Raw genomic sequence first — 6774 nt, 5'->3', positions numbered from 1 at the left:
AGTGTGTTGGATATTATGGGTTGGGATGTGATCGCCCTGTGTTGGATATTATGGGTTGGGATGGGATCGCAGTGTGTTGGATATTATGGGTTGGGATGTGATCGCAGTGTGTTGGATATTATGGGATGGGATGGGATCGCAGTGTGTTGGATATTATGGGTTGGGATGTGATCGCCCTGTGTTGGATATTATGGGTTGGGATGTGATCGCAGTGTGTTGGATATTATGGGTTGGGATGTGATCGCCCTGTGTTGGATATTATGGGTTGGGATGGGATCGCAGTGTGTTGGATATTATGGGTTGGGATGTGATCGCAGTGTGTTGGATATTATGGGTTGGGATGTGATCGCCCTGTGTTGGATATTATGGGTTGGGATGTGATCGCAGTGTGTTGGATATTATGGGTTGGGATGTGATCGCAGTGTGTTGGATATTATGGGTTGGGATGTGATCGCAGTGTGTTGGATATTATGGGTTGGGATGGGATCGCAGTGTGTTGGATATTATGGGTTGGGATGTGATCGCCCTGTGTTGGATATTATGGGTTGGGATGGGATCGCAGTGTGTTGGATATTATGGGTTGGGATGGGATCGCCCTGTGTTGGATATTATGGGTTGGGATGGGATCGCCCTGTGTTGGATATTATGGGTTGGGATGTGATCGCCCTGTGTTGGATATTATGGGTTGGGATGTGATCGCAGTGTGTTGGATATTATGGGTTGGGATGTGATCGCAGTGTGTTGGATATTATGGGTTGGGATGTGATCGCCCTGTGTTGGATATTATGGGTTGGGATGTGATCGCAGTGTGTTGGATATTATGGGTTGGAATGGGATCGCAGTGTGTTGGATATTATGGGTTGGGATGGGATCGCAGTGTGTTGGATATTATGGGTTGGGATGTGATCGCAGTGTGTTGGATATTATGGGTTGGGATGGGATCGCCCTGTGTTGGATATTATGGGTTGGGATGTGATCGCAGTGTGTTGGATATTATGGGTTGGGATGTGATCGCAGTGTGTTGGATATTATGGGTTGGGATGGGATCGCAGTGTGTTGGATATTATGGGTTGGGATGGGATCGCAGTGTGTTGGATATTATGGGTTGGGATGTGATCGCAGTGTGTTGGATATTATGGGTTGGGATGTGATCGCAGTGTGTTGGATATTATGGGTTGGGATGTGATCGCAGTGTGTTGGATATTATGGGTTGGGATGTGATCGCAGTGTGTTGGATATTATGGGTTGGGATGTGATCGCGGTGTGTTGGATATTATGGGTTGGGATGGGATCGCGGTGTGTTGGATATTATGGGTTGGGATGTGATCGCAGTGTGTTGGATATTATGGGTTGGGATGGGATCGCAGTGTCTTGGATATTATGGGTTGGGATGTGATCGCCCTGTGTTGGATATTATGGGTTGGGATGTGATCGCAGTGTGTTGGATATTATGGGTTGGGATGGGATCGCAGTGTGTTGGATATTATGGGTTGGGATGTGATCGCCCTGTGTTGGATATTATGGGTTGGGATGTGATCGCAGTGTGTTGGATATTATGGGTTGGGATGTGATCGCCCTGTGTAGGATATTATGGGTTGGGATGTGATCGCAGTGTGTTGGATATTATGGGTTGGGATGTGATCGCAGTGTGTTGGATATTATGGGTTGGGATGGGATCGCAGTGTGTTGGATATTATGGGTTGGGATGGGATCGCCCTGTGTTGGATATTATGGGTTGGGATGGGATCGCAGTGTGTTGGATATTGTGGGTTGGGATGTGATCGCCCTGTGTTGGATATTATGGGTTGGGATGTGATCGCAGTGTGTTGGATATTATGGGATGGGATGTGATCGCAGTGTGTTGGATATTATGGGTTGGGATGGGATCGCAGTGTGTTGGATATTATGGGTTGGGATGGGATCGCAGTGTGTTGGATATTATGGGTTGGGATGTGATCGCAGTGTGTTGGATATTATGGGTTGGGATGGGATCGCCCTGTGTTGGATATTATGGGATGGGATGGGATCGCAGTGTGTTGGATATTATGGGTTGGGATGGGATCGCAGTGTTTTGGATATTATGGGTTGGGATGGGATCGCAGTGTGTTGGATATTATGGGTTGGGATGTGATCGCAGTGTGTTGGATATTATGGGTTGGGATGGGATCGCAGTGTGTTGGATATTATGGGTTGGGATGTGATCGCCCTGTGTTGGATATTATGGGTTGGGATGTGATCGCAGAGTGTTGGATATTATGGGTTGGGATGTGATCGCAGTGTGTTGGATATTATGGGTTGGGATGGGATCGCAGTGTGTTGGATATTATGGGTTGGGATGGGATCGCGGTGTGTTGGATATTATGGGTTGGGATGTGATCGCAGTGTGTTGGATATTATGGGTTGGGATGGGATCGCAGTGTGTTGGATATTATGGGTTGGGATGCGATCGCAGTGTGTTGGATATTATGGGTTGGGATGGGATCGCAGTGTGTTGGATATTATGGGTTGGGATGTGATCGCAGTGTGTTGGATATTATGGGATGGGATGGGATCGCCCTGTGTTGGATATTATGGGATGGGATGGGATCGCAGTGTGTTGGATATTATGGGTTGGGATGGGATCACAGTGTGTTGGATATTATGGGTTGGGATGGGATCGCCCTGTGTTGGATATTATGGGTTGGGATGCGATCGCAGTGTGTTGAATATTATGGGTTGGGATGTGATCGCAGTGTGTTGGATATGATGGGTTGGGATGTGATCGCCCTGTGTTGGATATTATGGGTTGGGATGTGATCGCAGTGTGTTGGATATTATGGGTTGGGATGTGATCGCCCTGTGTTGGATATTATGGGTTGGGATGTGATCGCAGTGTGTTGGATATTATGGGTTGGGATGTGATCGCAGTGTGTTGGATATTATGGGTTGGGATGTGATCGCCCTGTGTTGGATATTATGGGTTGGGATGTGATCGCCCTGTGTTGGATATTATGGGATGGGATGGGATCGCAGTGTGTTGGATATTATGGGTTGGGATGTGATCGCAGTGTGTTGGATATTATGGGTTGGGATGTGATCGCCCTGTGTTGGATATTATGGGTTGGGATGTGATCGCCCTGTGTTGGATATTATGGGATGGGATGGGATCGCAGTGTGTTGGATATTATGGGTTGGGATGTGATCGCAGAGTGTTGGATATTATGGGTTGGGATGGGATCGCCCTGTGTTGGATATTATGGGTTGGGATGTGATCGCAGTGTGTTGGATATTATGGGTTGGGATGGGATCGCAGTGTGTTGGATATTATGGGTTGGGATGTGATCGCAGTGTGTTGGATATTATGGGTTGGGATGTGATCGCCCTGTGTTGGATATTATGGGTTGGGATGTGATCGCAGTGTGTTGGATATTATGGGTTGGGATGTGATCGCCCTGTGTTGGATATTATGGGTTGGAATGGGATCGCGGTGTGTTGGATATTATGGGTTGGGATGTGATCGCCCTGTGTTGGATATTATGGGTTGGGATGGGATCGCCCTGTGTTGGATATTATGGGTTGGGATGTGATCGCCCTGTGTTGGATATTATGGGTTGGGATGTGATCGCCCTGTGTTGGATATTATGGGTTGGGATGTGATCGCCCTGTGTTGGATATTATGGGTTGGGATGTGATCGCAGTGTGTTGGATATTATGGGTTGGGATGGGATCGCCCTGTGTTGGATATTATGGGATGGGATGTGATCGCAGTGTGTTGGATATTATGGGTTGGGATGTGATCGCAGTGTGTTGGATATTATGGGTTGGGATGTGATCGCCCTGTGTTGGATATTATGGGTTGGGATGTGATCGCCCTGTGTTGGATATTATGGGTTGGGATGTGATCGCCCTGTGTTGGATATTATGGGTTGGGATGTGATCGCCCTGTGTTGGATATTATGGGTTGGGATGTGATCGCCCTGTGTTGGATATTATGGGTTGGGATGGGATCGCAGTGTCTTGGATATTATGGGTTGGGATGTGATCGCAGTGTGTTGGATATTATGGGTTGGGATGTGATCGCCCTGTGTTGGATATTATGGGTTGGGATGTGATCGCAGTGTGTTGGATATTATGGGTTGGGATGTGATCGCAGTGTGTTGGATATATTGGGTTGGGATGGGATCGCAGTGTGTTGGATATTATGGGTTGGGATGTGATCGCAGTGTGTTGGATATTATGGGATGGGATGGGATCGCAGTGTGTTGGATATTATGGGTTGGGATGTGATCGCCATGTGTTGGATATTATGGGTTGGGATGGGATCGCAGTGTGTTGGATATTATGGGTTGGGATGTGATCGCCCTGTGTTGGATATTATGGGTTGGGATGGGATCGCAGTGTGTTGGATATTATGGGTTGGGATGTGATCGCAGTGTGTTGGATATTATGGGTTGGGATGGGATCGCCCTGTGTTGGATATTATGGGTTGGGATGGGATCGCCCTGTGTTGGATATTATGGGTTGGGATGGGATCGCCCTGTGTTGGATATTATGGGTTGGGATGTGATCGCCCTGTGTTGGATATTATGGGTTGGGATGTGATCGCCCTGTGTTGGATATTATGGGTTGGGATGTGATCGCAGTGTGTTGGATATTATGGGTTGTGATGTGATCGCAGTGTGTTGGATATTATGGGTTGGGATGTGATCGCAGTGTGTTGGATATTATGGGTTGGGATGTGATCGCGTTGTGTTGGATATTATGGGTTGGGATGGGATCGCGGTGTGTTGGATATTATGGGTTGGGATGGGATCGCAGTGTGTTGGATATTATGGGTTGGGATGTGATCGCAGTGTGTTGGATATTATGGGTTGGGATGGGATCGCCGTGTGTTGGATATTATGGGTTGGGATGGGATCGCAGTGTGTTGGATATTATGGGTTGGGATGGGATCGCCGTGTGTTGGATATTATGGGTTGGGATGGGATCGCCCTGTGTTGGATATTATGGGTTGGGATGTGATCGCAGTGTGTTGGATATTATGGGTTGGGATGTGATCGCCCTGTGTTGGATATTATGCGATGGGATGTGATCGCCCTGTGTTGGATATTATGGGTTGGGATGTGATCGCCCTGTGTTGGATATTATGGGTTGGGATGTGATCGCAGTGTGTTGGATATTATGGGTTGGGATGGGATCGCAGTGTGTTGGATATTATGGGTTGGGATGTGATCGCAGTGTGTTGGATATTATGGGATGGGATGGGATCGCAGTGTGTTGGATATTATGGGTTGGGATGTGATCGCCCTGTGTTGGATATTATGGGTTGGGATGTGATCGCAGTGTGTTGGATATTATGGGTTGGGATGTGATCGCCCTGTGTTGGATATTATGGGTTGGGATGGGATCGCCGTGTGTTGGATATTATGGGTTGGGATGGGATCGCCCTGTGTTGGATATTATGGGTTGGGATGTGATCGCAGTGTGTTGGATATTATGGGTTGGGATGTGATCGCAGTGTGTTGGATATTATGGGTTGGGATGTGATCGCCCTGTGTTGGCTGTTATGGGTTGGGATGTGATCGCCCTGTGTTGGATATTATGGGTTGGGATGTGATCGCAGTGTGTTGGATATTATGGGTTGGGATGTGATCGCAGTGTGTTGGATATTATGGGTTGGGATGTGATCGCAGTGTGTTGGATATTATGGGATGGGATGGGATCGCAGTGTGTTGGATATTATGGGTTGGGATGTGATCGCCCTGTGTTGGATATTATGGGTTGGGATGTGATCGCAGTGTGTTGGATATTATGGGTTGGGATGTGATCGCCCTGTGTTGGATATTATGGGTTGGGATGGGATCGCAGTGTGTTGGATATTATGGGTTGGGATGTGATCGCAGTGTGTTGGATATTATGGGATGGGATGGGATCGCAGTGTGTTGGATATTATGGGTTGGGATGTGATCGCCCTGTGTTGGATATTATGGGTTGGGATGTGATCGCAGTGTGTTGGATATTATGGGTTGGGATGTGATCGCCCTGTGTTGGATATTATGGGTTGGGATGGGATCGCAGTGTGTTGGATATTATGGGTTGGGATGGGATCGCAGTGTGTTGGATATTATGGGTTGGGATGTGATCGCCCTGTGTTGGATATTATGGGTTGGGATGTGATCGCAGTGTGTTGGATATTATGGGTTGGGATGTGATCGCAGTGTGTTGGATATTATGGGTTGGGATGTGATCGCAGTGTGTTGGATATTATGGGTTGGGATGGGATCGCAGTGTGTTGGATATTATGGGTTGGGATGTGATCGCCCTGTGTTGGATATTATGGGTTGGGATGGGATCGCAGTGTGTTGGATATTATGGGTTGGGATGGGATCGCCCTGTGTTGGATATTATGGGTTGGGATGGGATCGCCCTGTGTTGGATATTATGGGTTGGGATGTGATCGCCCTGTGTTGGATATTATGGGTTGGGATGTGATCGCAGTGTGTTGGATATTATGGGTTGGGATGTGATCGCAGTGTGTTGGATATTATGGGTTGGGATGTGATCGCCCTGTGTTGGATATTATGGGTTGGGATGTGATCGCAGTGTGTTGGATATTATGGGTTGGAATGAGATCGCAGTGTGTTGGATATTATGGGTTGGGATGGGATCGCAGTGTGTTGGATATTATGGGTTGGGATGTGATCGCAGTGTGTTGGATATTATGGGTTGGGATGGGATCGCCCTGTGTTGGATATTATGGGTTGGGATGTGATCGCAGTGTGTTGGATATTATGG

Source organism: Heptranchias perlo, unplaced genomic scaffold (genome assembly GCF_035084215.1).
Source record: "Heptranchias perlo isolate sHepPer1 unplaced genomic scaffold, sHepPer1.hap1 HAP1_SCAFFOLD_416, whole genome shotgun sequence".
NCBI lineage: Eukaryota > Metazoa > Chordata > Chondrichthyes > Hexanchiformes > Hexanchidae > Heptranchias > Heptranchias perlo.
Note: the sequence above shows the minus strand (reverse complement) of the source record.